The sequence below is a fragment of the Taurulus bubalis genome (assembly GCF_910589615.1).
Source record: "Taurulus bubalis genome assembly, chromosome: 7".
NCBI lineage: Eukaryota > Metazoa > Chordata > Actinopteri > Perciformes > Cottidae > Taurulus > Taurulus bubalis.
In genome coordinates this window covers 3587852-3609505 of record NC_136595.1, presented here as the reverse complement: position 1 = coordinate 3609505, position 21654 = coordinate 3587852, and positions in this window count along the sequence as shown.

Sequence of the window (21654 nt, the reverse complement as noted above, 5' to 3'; positions counted from 1 at the left end):
AAACGTGATGAGAGCATCAGGGACTCTTACACTATAGTACAACTTGAATGGCTGGTATTCTATCATGCATTAAATGCAGGAAATCATACAATCTAAGTGTTTGACAACAAAATGCACTTTTGGACTCTGTTGAGGCTGAAACGTCTTTTCGGAGCATAAAAGTTGGAAATGCAACTTAAAGCAGTAAAACGTGATGAGAGCATCAGGTACTCTTATATTACAATGAAACATGAATGGCTGGTATTCTATGATGCATTAAATGCAGGAAATCATAGAACCTAAGTGTTTGACAACAAAATGCACTTTTGGACTCTGTTAAGGCTGAAACGTCTTTTCGGAGCATAAAAGTTGAAAATGCAACTTAAAGCAGTAAAACGTGATGAGAGCATCAGGGACTCTTACACTATAGTACAACTTGAATGTCTGGTATTATATCATGCATTAAATGCAGGAAATCATAGAATCTAAGTGTTTGACAACAAAATGCACTTTTGGACTCTGTTGAGGCTGAAACGTCTTTTCGGAGCATAAAAGTTGGAAATGCAACTTAAAGCAGTAAAACGTGATGAGAGCATCAGGTACTCTTATATTACAATGAAACATGAATGGTTGGTATTCTATGATGCATTAAATGCAGTAAATCATAGAATCTAAGTGTTTGACAACAAAATGCACTTTTGGACTCTGTTGAGGCTGAAATGTCTTTTCGGAGCATACAAGTTGGAAATGTAACTTAAAGAAGTAAAACGTGATGAGAGCATCAGGGACTCTTACACTATAGTACAACTTGAATGTCTGGTATTCTATCATGCATTAAATGCAGTAAATCATACAATCTAAGTGTTTGACAACAAAATGCACTTTTGGACTCTGTTAAGGCTGAAACGTCTTTTCGGAGCATAAAAGTTGAAAATGCAACTTAAAGCAGTAAAACGTGATGAGAGCATCAGGGACTCTTACACTATAGTACAACTTGAATGTCTGGTATTATATCATGCATTAAATGCAGGAAATCATAGAATCTAAGTGTTTGACAACAAAATGCACTTTTGGACTCTGTTGAGGCTGAAACGTCTTTTCGGAGCATAAAAGTTGGAAATGCAACTTAAAGCAGTAAAACGTGATGAGAGCATCAGGTACTCTTATATTACAATGAAACATGAATGGTTGGTATTCTATGATGCATTAAATGCAGTAAATCATAGAATCTAAGTGTTTGACAACAAAATGCACTTTTGGACTCTGTTGAGGCTGAAATGTCTTTTCGGAGCATACAAGTTGGAAATGTAACTTAAAGAAGTAAAACGTGATGAGAGCATCAGGGACTCTTACACTATAGTACAACTTGAATGTCTGGTATTCTATCATGCATTAAATGCAGTAAATCATACAATCTAAGTGTTTGACAACAAAATGCACTTTTGGACTCTGTTGAGGCTGAAACGTCTTTTCGGAGCATAAAAGTTGGAAATGCAACTTAAAGCAGTAAAACGTGATGAGAGCATCAGGGACTCTTACACTATAGTACAACTTGAATGGCTTGTATTCTATCATGCAATAAATGCAGGAAATCATGCAATCTAAGTGTTTGACAACAAAATGCACTTTTGGACTCTGTTGAGGCTAAAACGTCTTTTCGGAGCATAAAAGTTGGAAATGCAACTTAAAGCAGTAAAACGTGATGAGAGCACCAGGTACTCTTATATTACAATGAAACATAAATGGCTGGTATTCTATGATGCATTAAATGCAGTAAATCATAGAATCTAAGTGTTTGACAACAAAATGCACTTTTGGACTCTGTTGAGGCTGAAACGTCTTTTCGTAGCATAAAAGTTGGAAATGCAACTTAAAGCAGTAAAACGTGATGAGAGCATCAGGGACTCTTACACTATAGTACAACTTGAATGTCTGGTATTCTATCATGCATTAAATGCAGGAAATCATAGAATCTAAGTGTTTGACAACAAAATGCACTTTTGGACTCTGTTGAGGCTGAAACGTCTTTTCGGAGCATAAAAGTTGGAAATGCAACTTAAAGCAGTAAAACGTGATGAGAGCATCAGGTACTCTTATATTACAATGAAACATGAATGATTGCTATTCTATGATGCATTAAATGCAGGAAATCATAGAATCTAAGTGTTTGACAACAAAATGCACTTTTGGACTCTGTTGAGGCTGAAATGTCTTTTCGGAGCATACAAGTTGGAAATGTAACTTAAAGCAGTAAAACGTGATGAGAGCATCAGGGACTCTTACACTATAGTACAACTTGAATGTCTGGTATTCTATCATGCATTAAATGCAGGAAATCATAGAACCTAAGTGTTTGACAACAAAATGCACTTTTGGACTCTGTTAAGGCTGAAACGTCTTTTCGGAGCATAAAAGTTAAAAATGCAACTTAAAGCAGTAAAACGTGATGAGAGCATCAGGGACTCTTGCACTATAGTACAACTTGAATGGCTGGTATTCTATCATGCAATAAATGCAGGAAATCATACAATCTAAGTGTTTGACAACAACATGCACTTTTGGACTCTGTTGAGGCTGAAATGTCTTTTCGGAGCATACAAGTTGGAAATGTAACTTAAAGCAGTAAAACGTGATGAGAGCATCAGGTACTCTTACACTATAGTACAACTTGAATGTCTGGTATTCTATGATGAATTAAATGCAGTAAATCATAGAATCTAAGTGTTTGACAACAAAATGTAATTTTGTACTCTGTTGAGGCTGAAACGTCTTTTCGGAGCATACGAGTTGGAAATGTAACTTAAAGCAGTAAAACGTGATGAGATTATCAGGGACTCTTACACTATAGTACAACTTGAACGGCTGGTATTCTGTCATGCATTAAATGCAGGAAATCATAGAATCTAAGTGTTTGACAACAAAATGCACTTTTGGACTCTGTTGAGGCTGAAACGTCTTTTCGGAGCATAAAAGTTGGAAATGCAACTTAAAGCAGTAAAACGTGATGAGAGCATCAGGTACTCTTATATTACAATGAAACATGAATGGTTGGTATTCTATGATGCATTAAATGCAGTAAATCATAGAATCTAAGTGTTTGACAACAAAATGCACTTTTGGACTCTGTTGAGGCTGAAATGTCTTTTCGGAGCATACAAGTTGGAAATGTAACTTAAAGAAGTAAAACGTGATGAGAGCATCAGGGACTCTTACACTATAGTACAACTTGAATGTCTGGTATTCTATCATGCATTAAATGCAGGAAATCATACAATCTAAGTGTTTGACAACAAAATGCACTTTTGGACTCTGTTGAGGCTGAAACGTCTTTTCGGAGCATAAAAGTTGGAAATGCAACTTAAAGCAGTAAAACGTGATGAGAGCATCAGGGACTCTTACACTATAGTACAACTTGAATGGCTTGTATTCTATCATGCAATAAATGCAGGAAATCATACAATCTAAGTGTTTGACAACAAAATGCACTTTTGGACTCTGTTGAGGCTAAAACGTCTTTTCGGAGCATAAAAGTTGGAAATGCAACTTAAAGCAGTAAAACGTGATGAGAGCACCAGGTACTCTTATATTACAATGAAACATAAATGGCTGGTATTCTATGATGCATTAAATGCAGTAAATCATAGAATCTAAGTGTTTGACAACAAAATGCACTTTTGGACTCTGTTGAGGCTGAAACGTCTTTTCGGAGCATAAAAGTTGGAAATGCAACTTAAAGCAGTAAAACGTGATGAGAGCATCAGGGACTCTTACACTATAGTACAACTTGAATGTCTGGTATTCTATCATGCATTAAATGCAGGAAATCATAGAATCTAAGTGTTTGACAACAAAATGCACTTTTGGACTCTGTTGAGGCTGAAACGTCTTTTCGGAGCATAAAAGTTGGAAATGTAACTCAAAGCAGTAAAACGTGATGAGAGCACCAGGTACTCTTATATTACAATGAAACATAAATGGCTGGTATTCTATGATGCATTAAATGCAGTAAATCATAGAATCTAAGTGTTTGACAACAAAATGCACTTTTGGACTCTGTTGAGGCTGAAACGTCTTTTCGGAGCATAAAAGTTGGAAATGCAACTTAAAGCAGTAAAACGTGATGAGAGCATCAGGGACTCTGACACTATAGTACAACTTGAATGTCTGGTATTATATCATGCATTAAATGCAGGAAATCATAGAACCTAAGTGTTTGACAACAAAATGCACTTTTGACTCTGTTAAGGCTGAAACGTCTTTTCGGAGCATAAAAGTTGAAAATGCAACTTAAAGCAGTAAAACGTGATGAGAGCATCAGGGACTCTTACACTATAGTACAACTTGAATTTCTGGTATTCTATGATGAATTAAATGCAGGAAATCATAGAATCTAAGTGTTTGACAACAAAATGTAACTTTGTACTCTGTTGAGGCTGAAACGTCTTTTCGGAGCATACGAGTTGGAAATGTAACTTAAAGCAGTAAAACGTGATGAGATTATCAGGGACTCTTACACTATAGTACAACTTGAATGGCTGGTATTCTGTCATGCATTAAATGCAGGAAATCATACAATCTAAGTGTTTGACAACAAAATGCACTTTTGGACTCTGTTGAGGCTGAAACGTCTTTTCGGAGCATAAAAGTTGGAAATGCAACTTAAAGCAGTAAAACGTGATGAGAGCATCAGGTACTCTTATATTACAATGAAACATGAATGGCTGGTATTCTATGATGCATTAAATGCAGGAAATCATAGAACCTAAGTGTTTGACAACAAAATGCACTTTTGGACTCTGTTAAGGCTGAAACGTCTTTTCGGAGCATAAAAGTTGAAAATGCAACTTAAAGCAGTAAAACGTGATGAGAGCATCAGGGACTCTTACACTATAGTACAACTTGAATGTCTGGTATTATATCATGCATTAAATGCAGGAAATCATAGAATCTAAGTGTTTGACAACAAAATGCACTTTTGGACTCTGTTGAGGCTGAAACGTCTTTTCGGAGCATAAAAGTTGGAAATGCAACTTAAAGCAGTAAAACGTGATGAGAGCATCAGGTACTCTTATATTACAATGAAACATGAATGGCTGGTATTCTATGATGCATTAAATGCAGGAAATCATAGAACCTAAGTGTTTGACAACAAAATGCACTTTTGGACTCTGTTAAGGCTGAAACGTCTTTTCGGAGCATAAAAGTTGGAAATGCAACTTAAAGCAGTAAAACGTGATGAGAGCATCAGGGACTCTTACACTATAGTACAACTTGAATGGCTGGTATTCTATCATGCAATAAATGCAGGAAATCATACAATCTAAGTGTTTGACAACAAAATGCACTTTTGGACTCTGTTGAGGCTAAAACGTCTTTTCGGAGCATAAAAGTTGGAAATGCAACTTAAAGCAGTAAAACGTGATGAGAGCACCAGGTACTCTTATATTACAATGAAACATAAATGGCTGGTATTCTATGATGCATTAAATGCAGTAAATCATAGAATCTAAGTGTTTGACAACAAAATGCACTTTTGGACTCTGTTGAGGCTGAAACGTCTTTTCGGAGCATAAAAGTTGGAAATGCAACTTAAAGCAGTAAAACGTGATGAGAGCATCAGGGACTCTTACACTATAGTACAACTTGAATGTCTGGTATTCTATCATGCATTAAATGCAGGAAATCATAGAATCTAAGTGTTTGACAACAAAATGCACTTTTGGACTCTGTTGAGGCTGAAACGTCTTTTCGGAGCATAAAAGTTGGAAATGTAACTCAAAGCAGTAAAACGTGATGAGAGCACCAGGTACTCTTATATTACAATGAAACATAAATGGCTGGTATTCTATGATGCATTAAATGCAGTAAATCATAGAATCTAAGTGTTTGACAAGAAAATGCACTTTTGGACTCTGTTGAGGCTGAAACGTCTTTTCGGAGCATAAAAGTTGGAAATGCAACTTAAAGCAGTAAAACGTGATGAGAGCATCAGGGACTCTTACACTATAGTACAACTTGAATGTCTGGTATTATATCATGCATTAAATGCAGGAAATCATAGAACCTAAGTGTTTGACAACAAAATGCACTTTTGACTCTGTTAAGGCTGAAACGTCTTTTCGGAGCATAAAAGTTGAAAATGCAACTTAAAGCAGTAAAACGTGATGAGAGCATCAGGGACTCTTACACTATAGTACAACTTGAATTTCTGGTATTCTATGATGAATTAAATGCAGGAAATCATAGAATCTAAGTGTTTGACAACAAAATGTAATTTTGTACTCTGTTGAGGCTGAAACGTCTTTTCGGAGCATACGAGTTGGAAATGTAACTTAAAGCAGTAAAACGTGATGAGATTATCAGGGACTCTTACACTATAGTACAACTTGAATGGCTGGTATTCTGTCATGCATTAAATGCAGGAAATCATAGAATCTAAGTGTTTGACAACAAAATGCACTTTTGGACTCTGTTGAGGCTGAAACGTCTTTTCGGAGCATACAAGTTGGAAATGTAACTTAAAGCAGTAAAACGTGATGAGAGCATCAGGGACTCTTACACTATAGTACAACTTGAATGGCTGGTATTCTATCATGCATTAAATGCAGGAAATCATACAATCTAAGTGTTTGACAACAAAATGCACTTTTGGACTCTGTTGAGGCTGAAACGTCTTTTCGGAGCATAAAAGTTGGAAATGCAACTTAAAGCAGTAAAACGTGATGAGAGCATCAGGTACTCTTATATTACAATGAAACATGAATGGCTGGTATTCTATGATGCATTAAATGCAGGAAATCATAGAACCTAAGTGTTTGACAACAAAATGCACTTTTGGACTCTGTTAAGGCTGAAACGTCTTTTCGGAGCATAAAAGTTGAAAATGCAACTTAAAGCAGTAAAACGTGATGAGAGCATCAGGGACTCTTACACTATAGTACAACTTGAATGTCTGGTATTATATCATGCATTAAATGCAGGAAATCATAGAATCTAAGTGTTTGACAACAAAATGCACTTTTGGACTCTGTTGAGGCTGAAACGTCTTTTCGGAGCATAAAAGTTGGAAATGCAACTTAAAGCAGTAAAACGTGATGAGAGCATCAGGTACTCTTATATTACAATGAAACATGAATGGCTGGTATTCTATGATGCATTAAATGCAGGAAATCATAGAACCTAAGTGTTTGACAACAAAATGCACTTTTGGACTCTGTTAAGGCTGAAACGTCTTTTCGGAGCATACAAGTTGGAAATGTAACTTAAAGCAGTAAAACGTGATGAGAGCATCAGGGACTCTTACACTATAGTACAACTTGAATGGCTGGTATTCTATCATGCATTAAATGCAGGAAATCATAGAATCTAAGTGTTTGACAACGAAATGCACTTTTGGACTCTGTTAAGGCTGAAACGTCTTTTCGGAGCATAAAAGTTGAAAATGCAACTTAAAGCAGTAAAACGTGATGAGAGCATCAGAGACTCTTACACTATAGTACAACTTGAATGGCTGGTATTCTATCATGCAATAAATGCAGGAAATCATACAATCTAAGTGTTTGACAACAAAATGCACTTTTGGACTCTGTTGAGGCTAAAACGTCTTTTCGGGGCATAAAAGTTGGAAATGCAACTTAAAGCAGTAAAACGTGATGAGAGCAACAGGTACTCTTATATTACAATGAAACATGAATGGTTGGTATTCTATGATGCATTAAATGCAGTAAATCATAGAATCTAAGTGTTTGACAACAAAATGCACTTTTGGACTCTGTTGAGGCTGAAATGTCTTTTCGGAGCATACAAGTTGGAAATGTAACTTAAAGAAGTAAAACGTGATGAGAGCATCAGGGACTCTTACACTATAGTACAACTTGAATGTCTGGTATTCTATCATGCATTAAATGCAGGAAATCATACAATCTAAGTGTTTGACAACAAAATGCACTTTTGGACTCTGTTGAGGCTGAAACGTCTTTTCGGAGCATAAAAGTTGGAAATGCAACTTAAAGCAGTAAAACGTGATGAGAGCATCAGGGACTCTTACACTATAGTACAACTTGAATGGCTTGTATTCTATCATGCAATAAATGCAGGAAATCATACAATCTAAGTGTTTGACAACAAAATGCACTTTTGGACTCTGTTGAGGCTAAAACGTCTTTTCGGAGCATAAAAGTTGGAAATGCAACTTAAAGCAGTAAAACGTGATGAGAGCACCAGGTACTCTTATATTACAATGAAACATAAATGGCTGGTATTCTATGATGCATTAAATGCAGTAAATCATAGAATCTAAGTGTTTGACAACAAAATGCACTTTTGGACTCTGTTGAGGCTGAAACGTCTTTTCGGAGCATAAAAGTTGGAAATGCAACTTAAAGCAGTAAAACGTGATGAGAGCATCAGGGACTCTTACACTATAGTACAACTTGAATGTCTGGTATTCTATCATGCATTAAATGCAGGAAATCATAGAATCTAAGTGTTTGACAACAAAATGCACTTTTGGACTCTGTTGAGGCTGAAACGTCTTTTCGGAGCATAAAAGTTGGAAATGTAACTCAAAGCAGTAAAACGTGATGAGAGCACCAGGTACTCTTATATTACAATGAAACATAAATGGCTGGTATTCTATGATGCATTAAATGCAGTAAATCATAGAATCTAAGTGTTTGACAACAAAATGCACTTTTGGACTCTGTTGAGGCTGAAACGTCTTTTCGGAGCATAAAAGTTGGAAATGCAACTTAAAGCAGTAAAACGTGATGAGAGCATCAGGGACTCTTACACTATAGTACAACTTGAATGTCTGGTATTATATCATGCATTAAATGCAGGAAATCATAGAACCTAAGTGTTTGACAACAAAATGCACTTTTGACTCTGTTAAGGCTGAAACGTCTTTTCGGAGCATAAAAGTTGAAAATGCAACTTAAAGCAGTAAAACGTGATGAGAGCATCAGGGACTCTTACACTATAGTACAACTTGAATTTCTGGTTTTCTATGATGAATTAAATGCAGGAAATCATAGAATCTAAGTGTTTGACAACAAAATGTAATTTTGTACTCTGTTGAGGCTGAAACGTCTTTTCGGAGCATACGAGTTGGAAATGTAACTTAAAGCAGTAAAACGTGATGAGATTATCAGGGACTCTTACACTATAGTACAACTTGAATGGCTGGTATTCTGTCATGCATTAAATGCAGGAAATCATAGAATCTAAGTGTTTGACAACAAAATGCACTTTTGGACTCTGTTGAGGCTGAAACATCTTTTCGGAGCATACAAGTTGGAAATGTAACTTAAAGCAGTAAAACGTGATGAGAGCATCAGGGACTCTTACACTATAGTACAACTTGAATGGCTGGTATTCTATCATGCATTAAATGCAGGAAATCATACAATCTAAGTGTTTGACAACAAAATGCACTTTTGGACTCTGTTGAGGCTGAAACGTCTTTTCGGAGCATAAAAGTTGGAAATGCAACTTAAAGCAGTAAAACGTGATGAGAGCATCAGGTACTCTTATATTACAATGAAACATGAATGGCTGGTATTCTATGATGCATTAAATGCAGGAAATCATAGAACCTAAGTGTTTGACAACAAAATGCACTTTTGGACTCTGTTAAGGCTGAAACGTCTTTTCGGAGCATAAAAGTTGAAAATGCAACTTAAAGCAGTAAAACGTGATGAGAGCATCAGGGACTCTTACACTATAGTACAACTTGAATGTCTGGTATTATATCATGCATTAAATGCAGGAAATCATAGAATCTAAGTGTTTGACAACAAAATGCACTTTTGGACTCTGTTGAGGCTGAAACGTCTTTTCGGAGCATAAAAGTTGGAAATGCAACTTAAAGCAGTAAAACGTGATGAGAGCATCAGGTACTCTTATATTACAATGAAACATGAATGGCTGGTATTCTATGATGCATTAAATGCAGGAAATCATAGAACCTAAGTGTTTGACAACAAAATGCACTTTTGGACTCTGTTAAGGCTGAAACGTCTTTTCGGAGCATAAAAGTTGGAAATGCAACTTAAAGCAGTAAAACGTGATGAGAGCATCAGGGACTCTTACACTATAGTACAACTTGAATGGCTGGTATTCTATCATGCAATAAATGCAGGAAATCATAGAATCTAAGTGTTTGACAACAAAATGCACTTTTGGACTCTGTTGAGGCTGAAATGTCTTTTCGGAGCATACAAGTTGGAAATGTAACTTAAAGCAGTAAAACGTGATGAGAGCATCAGGGACTCTTACACTATAGTACAACTTGAATGGCTGGTATTCTATCATGCAATAAATGCAGGAAATCATACAATCTAAGTGTTTGACAACAAAATGCACTTTTGGACTCTGTTGAGGCTAAAACGTCTTTTCGGGGCATAAAAGTTGGAAATGCAACTTAAAGCAGTAAAACGTGATGAGAGCACCAGGTACTCTTATATTACAATGAAACATAAATGGCTGGTATTCTATGATGCATTAAATGCAGTAAATCATAGAATCTAAGTGTTTGACAACAAAATGCACTTTTGGACTCTGTTAAGGCTGAAACGTCTTTTCGGAGCATAAAAGTTGAAAATGCAACTTAAAGCAGTAAAACGTGATGAGAGCATCAGGGACTCTTACACTATAGTACAACTTGAATGGCTGGTATTCTATCATGCATTAAATGCAGGAAATCATAGAACCTAAGTGTTTGACAACAAAATGCACTTTTGGACTCTGTTGAGGCTGAAACGTCTTTTCGGAGCATAAAAGTTGAAAATGCAACTTAAAGCAGTAAAACGTGATGAGAGCATCAGGGACTCTTACACTATATTACAACTTGAATGTCTGGTATTCTATGATGAATTAAATGCAGGAAATCATAGAATCTAAGTGTTTGACAACAAAATGTAATTTTGTACTCTGTTGAGGCTGAAACGTCTTTTCGGAGCATACAAGTTGGAAATGTAACTTAAAGCAGTAAAACGTGATGAGATTATCAGGGACTCTTACACTATAGTACAACTTGAATGGCTGGTATTCTGTCATGCATTAAATGCAGGAAATCGAAGAATCTAAGTGTTTGACAACAAAATGCACTTTTGGACTCTGTTGAGGCTGAAACGTCTTTTCGGAGCATACAAGTTGGAAATGCAACTTAAAGCAGTAAAACGTGATGAGAGCATCAGGTACTCTTATATTACAATGAAACATGAATGGTTGGTATTCTATGATGCATTAAATGCAGTAAATCATAGAATCTAAGTGTTTGACAACAAAATGCACTTTTGTACTCTGTTGAGGCTGAAACGTCTTTTCGGAGCATAAAAGTTGAAAATGCAACTTAAAGCAGTAAAACGTGATGAGAGCATCAGGGACTCTTACACTATAGTACAACTTGAATGGCTTGTATTCTATCATGCAATAAATGCAGGAAATCATACAATCTAAGTGTTTGACAACAAAATGCACTTTTGGACTCTGTTGAGGCTAAAACGTCTTTTCGGAGCATAAAAGTTGGAAATGCAACTTAAAGCAGCAAAACGTGATGAGAGCACCAGGTACTCTTATATTACAATGAAACATAAATGGCTGGTATTCTATGATGCATTAAATGCAGTAAATCATAGAATCTAAGTGTTTGACAACAAAATGCACTTTTGGACTCTGTTGAGGCTGAAACGTCTTTTCGGAGCATAAAAGTTGGAAATGCAACTTAAAGCAGTAAAACGTGATGAGAGCATCAGGGACTCTTACACTATAGTACAACTTGAATGTCTGGTATTCTATCATGCATTAAATGCAGGAAATCATAGAATCTAAGTGTTTGACAACAAAATGCACTTTTGGACTCTGTTGAGGCTGAAACGTCTTTTCGGAGCATAAAAGTTGGAAATGTAACTCAAAGCAGTAAAACGTGATGAGAGCACCAGGTACTCTTATATTACAATGAAACATAAATGGCTGGTATTCTATGATGCATTAAATGCAGTAAATCATGGAATCTAAGTGTTTGACAACAAAATGCACTTTTGGACTCTGTTGAGGCTGAAACGTCTTTTCGGAGCATAAAAGTTGGAAATGCAACTTAAAGCAGTAAAACGTGATGAGAGCATCAGGGACTCTTACACTATAGTACAACTTGAATGTCTGGTATTATATCATGCATTAAATGCAGGAAATCATAGAACCTAAGTGTTTGACAACAAAATGCACTTTTGACTCTGTTAAGGCTGAAACGTCTTTTCGGAGCATAAAAGTTGAAAATGCAACTTAAAGCAGTAAAACGTGATGAGAGCATCAGGGACTCTTACACTATAGTACAACTTGAATTTCTGGTATTCTATGATGAATTAAATGCAGGAAATCATAGAATCTAAGTGTTTGACAACAAAATGTAATTTTGTACTCTGTTGAGGCTGAAACGTCTTTTCGGAGCATACGAGTTGGAAATGTAACTTAAAGCAGTAAAACGTGATGAGATTATCAGGGACTCTTACACTATAGTACAACTTGAATGGCTGGTATTCTGTCATGCATTAAATGCAGGAAATCATAGAATCTAAGTGTTTGACAACAAAATGCACTTTTGGACTCTGTTGAGGCTGAAACATCTTTTCGGAGCATACAAGTTGGAAATGTAACTTAAAGCAGTAAAACGTGATGAGAGCATCAGGGACTCTTACACTATAGTACAACTTGAATGGCTGGTATTCTATCATGCATTAAATGCAGGAAATCATACAATCTAAGTGTTTGACAACAAAATGCACTTTTGGACTCTGTTGAGGCTGAAACGTCTTTTCGGAGCATAAAAGTTGGAAATGCAACTTAAAGCAGTAAAACGTGATGAGAGCATCAGGTACTCTTATATTACAATGAAACATGAATGGCTGGTATTCTATGATGCATTAAATGCAGGAAATCATAGAACCTAAGTGTTTGACAACAAAATGCACTTTTGGACTCTGTTAAGGCTGAAACGTCTTTTCGGAGCATAAAAGTTGAAAATGCAACTTAAAGCAGTAAAACGTGATGAGAGCATCAGGGACTCTTACACTATAGTACAACTTGAATGTCTGGTATTATATCATGCATTAAATGCAGGAAATCATAGAATCTAAGTGTTTGACAACAAAATGCACTTTTGGACTCTGTTGAGGCTGAAACGTCTTTTCGGAGCATAAAAGTTGGAAATGCAACTTAAAGCAGTAAAACGTGATGAGAGCATCAGGTACTCTTATATTACAATGAAACATGAATGGCTGGTATTCTATCATGCATTAAATGCAGGAAATCATAGAACCTAAGTGTTTGACAACAAAATGCACTTTTGGACTCTGTTAAGGCTGAAACGTCTTTTCGGAGCATAAAAGTTGGAAATGCAACTTAAAGCAGTAAAACGTGATGAGAGCATCAGGGACTCTTACACTATAGTACAACTTGAATGGCTGGTATTCTATCATGCAATAAATGCAGGAAATCATAGAATCTAAGTGTTTGACAACAAAATGCACTTTTGGACTCTGTTGAGGCTGAAACGTCTTTTCGGAGCATAAAAGTTGGAAATGTAACTCAAAGCAGTAAAACGTGATGAGAGCACCAGGTACTCTTATATTACAATGAAACATAAATGGCTGGTATTCTATGATGCATTAAATGCAGTAAATCATAGAATCTAAGTGTTTGACAACAAAATGCACTTTTGGACTCTGTTGAGGCTGAAACGTCTTTTCGGAGCATAAAAGTTGGAAATGCAACTTAAAGCAGTAAAACGTGATGAGAGCATCAGGGACTCTTACACTATAGTACAACTTGAATGTCTGGTATTATATCATGCATTAAATGCAGGAAATCATAGAACCTAAGTGTTTGACAACAAAATGCACTTTTGACTCTGTTAAGGCTGAAACGTCTTTTCGGAGCATAAAAGTTGAAAATGCAACTTAAAGCAGTAAAACGTGATGAGAGCATCAGGGACTCTTACACTATAGTACAACTTGAATTGCTGGTATTCTATGATGAATTAAATGCAGGAAATCATAGAATCTAAGTGTTTGACAACAAAATGTAATTTTGTACTCTGTTGAGGCTGAAACGTCTTTTCGGAGCATACGAGTTGGAAATGTAACTTAAAGCAGTAAAACGTGATGAGATTATCAGGGACTCTTACACTATAGTACAACTTGAATGGCTGGTATTCTGTCATGCATTAAATGCAGGAAATCATAGAATCTAAGTGTTTGACAACAAAATGCACTTTTGGACTCTGTTGAGGCTGAAACATCTTTTCGGAGCATACAAGTTGGAAATGTAACTTAAAGCAGTAAAACGTGATGAGAGCATCAGGGACTCTTACACTATAGTACAACTTGAATGGCTGGTATTCTATCATGCATTAAATGCAGGAAATCATAGAATCTAAGTGTTTGACAACAAAATGCACTTTTGGACTCTGTTGAGGCTGAAACGTCTTTTCGGAGCATAAAAGTTGGAAATGCAACTTAAAGCAGTAAAACGTGATGAGAGCATCAGGTACTCTTATATTACAATGAAACATGAATGGCTGGTATTCTATGATGCATTAAATGCAGGAAATCATAGAACCTAAGTGTTTGACAACAAAATGCACTTTTGGACTCTGTTAAGGCTGAAACGTCTTTTCGGAGCATAAAAGTTGAAAATGCAACTTAAAGCAGTAAAACGTGATGAGAGCATCAGGGACTCTTACACTATAGTACAACTTGAATGTCTGGTATTATATCATGCATTAAATGCAGGAAATCATAGAATCTAAGTGTTTGACAACAAAATGCACTTTTGGACTCTGTTGAGGCTGAAACGTCTTTTCGGAGCATAAAAGTTGGAAATGCAACTTAAAGCAGTAAAACGTGATGAGAGCATCAGGTACTCTTATATTACAATGAAACATGAATGGCTGGTATTCTATGATGCATTAAATGCAGGAAATCATAGAACCTAAGTGTTTGACAACAAAATGCACTTTTGGACTCTGTTAAGGCTGAAACGTCTTTTCGGAGCATAAAAGTTGGAAATGCAACTTAAAGCAGTAAAACGTGATGAGAGCATCAGGGACTCTTACACTATAGTACAACTTGAATGGCTGGTATTCTATCATGCAATAAATGCAGGAAATCATAGAATCTAAGTGTTTGACAACAAAATGCACTTTTGGACTCTGTTGAGGCTGAAATGTCTTTTCGGAGCATACAAGTTGGAAATGTAACTTAAAGCAGTAAAACGTGATGAGAGCATCAGGGACTCTTACACTATAGTACAACTTGAATGGCTGGTATTCTATCATGCATTAAATGCAGGAAATCATAGAATCTAAGTGTTTGACAACGAAATGCACTTTTGGACTCTGTTAAGGCTGAAACGTCTTTTCGGAGCATAAAAGTTGAAAATGCAACTTAAAGCAGTAAAACGTGATGAGAGCATCAGGGACTCTTACACTATAGTACAACTTGAATGGCTGGTATTCTATCATGCAATAAATGCAGGAAATCATACAATCTAAGTGTTTGACAACAAAATGCACTTTTGGACTCTGTTGAGGCTAAAACGTCTTTTCGGGGCATAAAAGTTGGAAATGCAACTTAAAGCAGTAAAACGTGATGAGAGCACCAGGTACTCTTACACTATAGTACAACTTGAATGGCTGGTATTCTATCATGCAATAAATGCAGGAAATCATACAATCTAAGTGTTTGACAACAAAATGTAATTTTGTACTCTGTTGAGGCTGAAACGTCTTTTCGGAGCATACAAGTTGGAAATGTAACTTAAAGCAGTAAAACGTGATGAGATTATCAGGGACTCTTACACTATAGTACAACTTGAATGGCTGGTATTCTGTCATGCATTAAATGCAGGAAATCGAAGAATCTAAGTGTTTGACAACAAAATGCACTTTTGGACTCTGTTGAGGCTGAAACGTCTTTTCGGAGCATACAAGTTGGAAATGCAACTTAAAGCAGTAAAACGTGATGAGAGCATCAGGTACTCTTATATTACAATGAAACATGAATGGTTGGTATTCTATGATGCATTAAATGCAGTAAATCATAGAATCTAAGTGTTTGACAACAAAATGCACTTTTGTACTCTGTTGAGGCTGAAACGTCTTTTCGGAGCATAAAAGTTGAAAATGCAACTTAAAGCAGTAAAACGTGATGAGAGCATCAGGGACTCTTACACTATAGTACAACTTGAATGTCTGGTATTCTATGATGAATTAAATGCAGGAAATCATAGAATCTAAGTGTTAGACAACAAAATGTAATTTTGTACTCTGTTGAGGCTGAAACGTCTTTTCGGAGCATACAAGTTGGAAATGTAACTTAAAGCAGTAAAACGTGATGAGATTATCAGGGACTCTTACACTATAGTACAACTTGAATGTCTGGTATTATATCATGCATTAAATGCAGGAAATCATAGAATCTAAGTGTTTGACAACAAAATGCACTTTTGGACTCTGTTGAGGCTGAAACGTCTTTTCGGAGCATAAAAGTTGGAAATGCAACTTAAAGCAGTAAAACGTGATGAGAGCATCAGGTACTCTTATATTACAATGAAACATGAATGGCTGGTATTCTATGATGCATTAAATGCAGGAAATCATAGAACCTAAGTGTTTGACAACAAAATGCACTTTTGGACTCTGTTGAGGCTGAAACGTCTTTTCGGAGCATAAAAGTTGGAAATGCAACTTAAAGCAGTAAAACGTGATGAGAGCATCAGGGACTCTTACACTATAGTACAACTTGAATGTCTGGTATTATATCATGGATTAAATGTAGGAAATCATAGAATCTAAGTGTTTGACAACAAAATGCACTTTTGGACTCTGTTGAGGCTGAAACTTCTTTTCGGAGCATAAAAGTCGGAAATGTAACTTAAAGCAGTAAAACGTGATGAGAGCATCAGGTACTCTTACACTATAGTACAACTTGAATGTCTGGTATTCTATGATGAATTAAATGCAGGAAATCATAGAATCTAAGTGTTTGACAACAAAATGCACTTTTGGACTCTGTTAAGGCTGAAACGTCTTTTCGGAGCATAAACGTTGGAAATGCAACTTAAAGCAGTAAAACGTGATGAGAGCATCAGGGACTCTTACACTATAGTACAACTTGAATGTCTGGTATTATATCATGCATTAAATGCAGGAAATCATAGAACCTAAGTGTTTGACAACAAAATGCACTTTTGACTCTGTTAAGGCTGAAACGTCTTTTCGGAGCATAAAAGTTGAAAATGCAACTTAAAGCAGTAAAACGTGATGAGAGCATCAGGGACTCTTACACTATAGTACAACTTGAATGTCTGGTATTCTATCATGCATTAAATGCAGGAAATCATACAATCTAAGTGTTTGACAACAAAATGCACTTTTGGACTCTGTTGAGGCTGAAACGTCTTTTCGGAGCATAAAAGTTGGAAATGCAACTTAAAGCAGTAAAACGTGATGAGAGCATCAGGGACTCTTACACTATAGTACAACTTGAATGGCTGGTATTCTATCATGCAATAAATGCAGGAAATCATACAATCTAAGTGTTTGACAACAAAATGCACTTTTGGACTCTGTTGAGGCTGAAATGTCTTTTCGGAGCATACAAGTTGGAAATGTAACTTAAAGCAGTAAAACGTGATGAGAGCATCAGGGACTCTTACACTATAGTACAACTTGAATGGCTGGTATTCTATCATGCATTAAATGCAGGAAATCATAGAATCTAAGTGTTTAACAACAAAATGCACTTTTGGACTCTGTTGAGGCTGAAACGTCTTTTCGGAGCATAAAAGTTGGAAATGCAACTTAAAGCAGTAAAACGTGATGAGAGCATCAGGGACTCTTACACTATAGTACAACTTGAATGTCTGGTATTCTATCATGCATTAAATGCAGGAAATCATAGAATCTAAGTGTTTGACAACAAAATGCACTTTTGGACTCTGTTGAGGCTGAAACGTCTTTTCGGAGCATAAAAGTTGGAAATGCAACTTAAAGCAGTAAAACGTGATGAGAGCATCAGGTACTCTTATATTACAATGAAACATGAATGGTTGCTATTCTATGATGCATTAAATGCAGGAAATCATAGAATCTAAGTGTTTGACAACAAAATGCACTTTTGGACTCTGTTGAGGCTGAAATGTCTTTTCGGAGCATACAAGTTGGAAATGTAACTTAAAGAAGTAAAACGTGATGAGAGCATCAGGGACTCTTACACTATAGTACAACTTGAATGTCTGGTATTCTATCATGCATTAAATGCAGGAAATCATACAATCTAAGTGTTTGACAACAAAATGCACTTTTGGACTCTGTTGAGGCTGAAACGTCTTTTCGGAGCATAAAAGTTGGAAATGCAACTTAAAGCAGTAAAACGTGATGAGAGCATCAGGGACTCTTACACTATAGTACAACTTGAATGGCTTGTATTCTATCATGCAATAAATGCAGGAAATCATACAATCTAAGTGTTTGACAACAAAATGCACTTTTGGACTCTGTTGAGGCTGAAATGTCTTTTCGGAGCATACAAGTTGGAAATGTAACTTAAAGCAGTAAAACGTGATGAGAGCATCAGGGACTCTTACACTATAGTACAACTTGAATGGCTGGTATTCTATCATGCATTAAATGCAGGAAATCATACAATCTAAGTGTTTGACAACAAAATGCACTTTTGGACTCTGTTAAGGCTGAAACGTCTTTTCGGAGCATAAAAGTTGAAAATGCAACTTAAAGCAGTAAAACGTGATGAGAGCATCAGGGACTCTTACACTATAGTACAACTTGAATGTCTGGTATTCTATGATGAATTAAATGCAGGAAATCATAGAATCTAAGTGTTAGACAACAAAATGTAATTTTGTACTCTGTTGAGGCTGAAACGTCTTTTCGGAGCATACCAGTTGGAAATGTATCTTAAAGCAGTAAAACGTGATGAGATTATCAGGGACTCTTACACTATAGTACAACTTGAATGGCTGGTATTCTGTCATGCATTAAATGCAGGAAATCATAGAATCTAAGTGTTTGACAACAAAATGCACTTTTGGACTCTGTTGAGGCTGAAACGTCTTTTCGGAGCATAAAAGTTGGAAATGCAACTTAAAGCAGTAAAACGTGATGAGAGCATCAGGTACTCTTATATTACAATGAAACATGAATGGCTGGTATTCTATGATGCATTAAATGCAGGAAATCATAGAACCTAAGTGTTTGACAACAAAATGCACTTTTGGACTCTGTTGAGGCTGAAACGTCTTTTCGGAGCATAAAAGTTGGAAATGCAACTTAAAGCAGTAAAACGTGATGAGAGCATCAGGGACTCTTACACTATAGTACAACTTGAATGTCTGGTATTATATCATGCATTAAATGCAGGAAATCATAGAACCTAAGTGTTTGACAACAAAATGCACGTTTGACTCTGTTGAGGCTGAAACGTCTTTTCGGAGCATAAAAGTTGGAAATGCAACTTAAAGCAGTAAAACGTGATGAGAGCATCAGGGACTCTTACACTATAGTACAACTTGAATGGCTGGTATTCTATCATGCAATAAATGCAGGAAATCATACAATCTAAGTGTTTGACAACAAAATGCACTTTTGGACTCTGTTGAGGCTGAAATGTCTTTTCGGAGCATACAAGTTGGAAATGTAACTTAAAGCAGTAAAACGTGATGAGAGCATCAGGGACTCTTACACTATAGTACAACTTGAATGGCTGGTATTCTATCATGCATTAAATGCAGGAAATCATAGAATCTAAGTGTTTAACAACAAAATGCACTTTTGGACTCTGTTGAGGCTGAAACGTCTTTTCGGAGCATAAAAGTTGGAAATGCAACTTAAAGCAGTAAAACGTGATGAGAGCATCAGGGACTCTTACACTATAGTACAACTTGAATGTCTGGTATTCTATCATGCATTAAATGCAGGAAATCATAGAATCTAAGTGTTTGACAACAAAATGCACTTTTGGACTCTGTTGAGGCTGAAACGTCTTTTCGGAGCATAAAAGTTGGAAATGCAACTTAAAGCTGTAAAACGTGATGAGAGCATCAGGTACTCTTATATTACAATGAAACATGAATGGTTGCTATTCTATGATGCATTAAATGCAGGAAATCATAGAATCTAAGTGTTTGACAACAAAATGCACTTTTGGACTCTGTTGAGGCTGAAATGTCTTTTCGGAGCATACAAGTTGAAAATGTAACTTAAAGCAGTAAAACGTGATGAGAGCATCAGGGACTCTTACACTATAGTACAACTTGAATGTCTGGTATTCTATCATGCATTAAATGCAGGAAATCATAGAACCTAAGTGTTTGACAACAAAATGCACTTTTGGACTCTGTTAAGGCTGAAACGTCTTTTCGGAGCATAAAAGTTAAAAATGCAACTTAAAGCAGTAAAACGTGATGAGAGCATCAGGGACTCTTACACTATAGTACAACTTGAATGTCTGGTACTATATCATGGATTAAATGCAGGAAATCATAGAATCTAAGTGTTTGACAACAAAATGCACTTTTGGACTCTGTTAAGGCTGAAACGTCTTTTCGGAGCATAAAAGTTGAAAATGCAACTTAAAGCAGTAAAACGTGATGAGAGCATCAGGGACTCTTACACTATAGTACAACTTGAATGTCTGGTACTATATCATGGATTAAATGCAGGAAATCATAGAATCTAAGTGTTTGACAACAAAATGCACTTTTGGACTCTGTTAAGGCTGAAACGTCTTTTCGGAGCATAAAAGTTGAAAATGCAACTTAAAGCAGTAAAACGTGATGAGAGCATCAGGGACTCTTACACTATAGTACAACTTGAATGGCTGGTATTCTATCATGCATTAAATGCAGGAAATCATAGAACCTAAGTGTTTGACAACAAAATGCACTTTTGGACTCTGTTGAGGCTGAAACTTCTTTTCGGAGCATAAAAGTTGGAAATGCAACTTAAAGCAGTAAAACGTGATGAGAGCATCAGGTACTCTTATATTACAATGAAACATGAATGGCTGGTATTCTATGATGCATTAAATGCAGGAAATCATAGAACCTAAGTGTTTGACAACAAAATGCACTTTTGGACTCTGTTGAGGCTGAAACTTCTTTTCGGAGCATAAAAGTTGAAAATGCAACTTAAAGCAGTAAAACGTGATGAGAGCATCAGGGACTCTTACACTATAGTACAACTTGAATGGCTGGTATTCTATCATGCAATAAATGCAGGAAATCATACAATCTAAGTGTTTGACAACAAAATGCACTTTTGGACTCTGTTGAGGCTGAAATGTCTTTTCGGAGCATACAAGTTGGAAATGTAACTTAAAGCAGTAAAACGTGATGAGAGCATCAGGGACTCTTACACTATAGTACAACTTGAATGGCTGGTATTCTATCATGCATTAAATGCAGGAAATCATACAATCTAAGTGTTTGACAACAAAATGCACTTTTGGACTCTGTTAAGGCTGAAACGTCTTTTCGGAGCATAAAAGTTGAAAATGCAACTTAAAGCAGTAAAACGTGATGAGAGCATCAGGGACTCTTACACTATAGTACAACTTGAATGGCTGGTATTCTATCATGCATTAAATGCAGGAAATC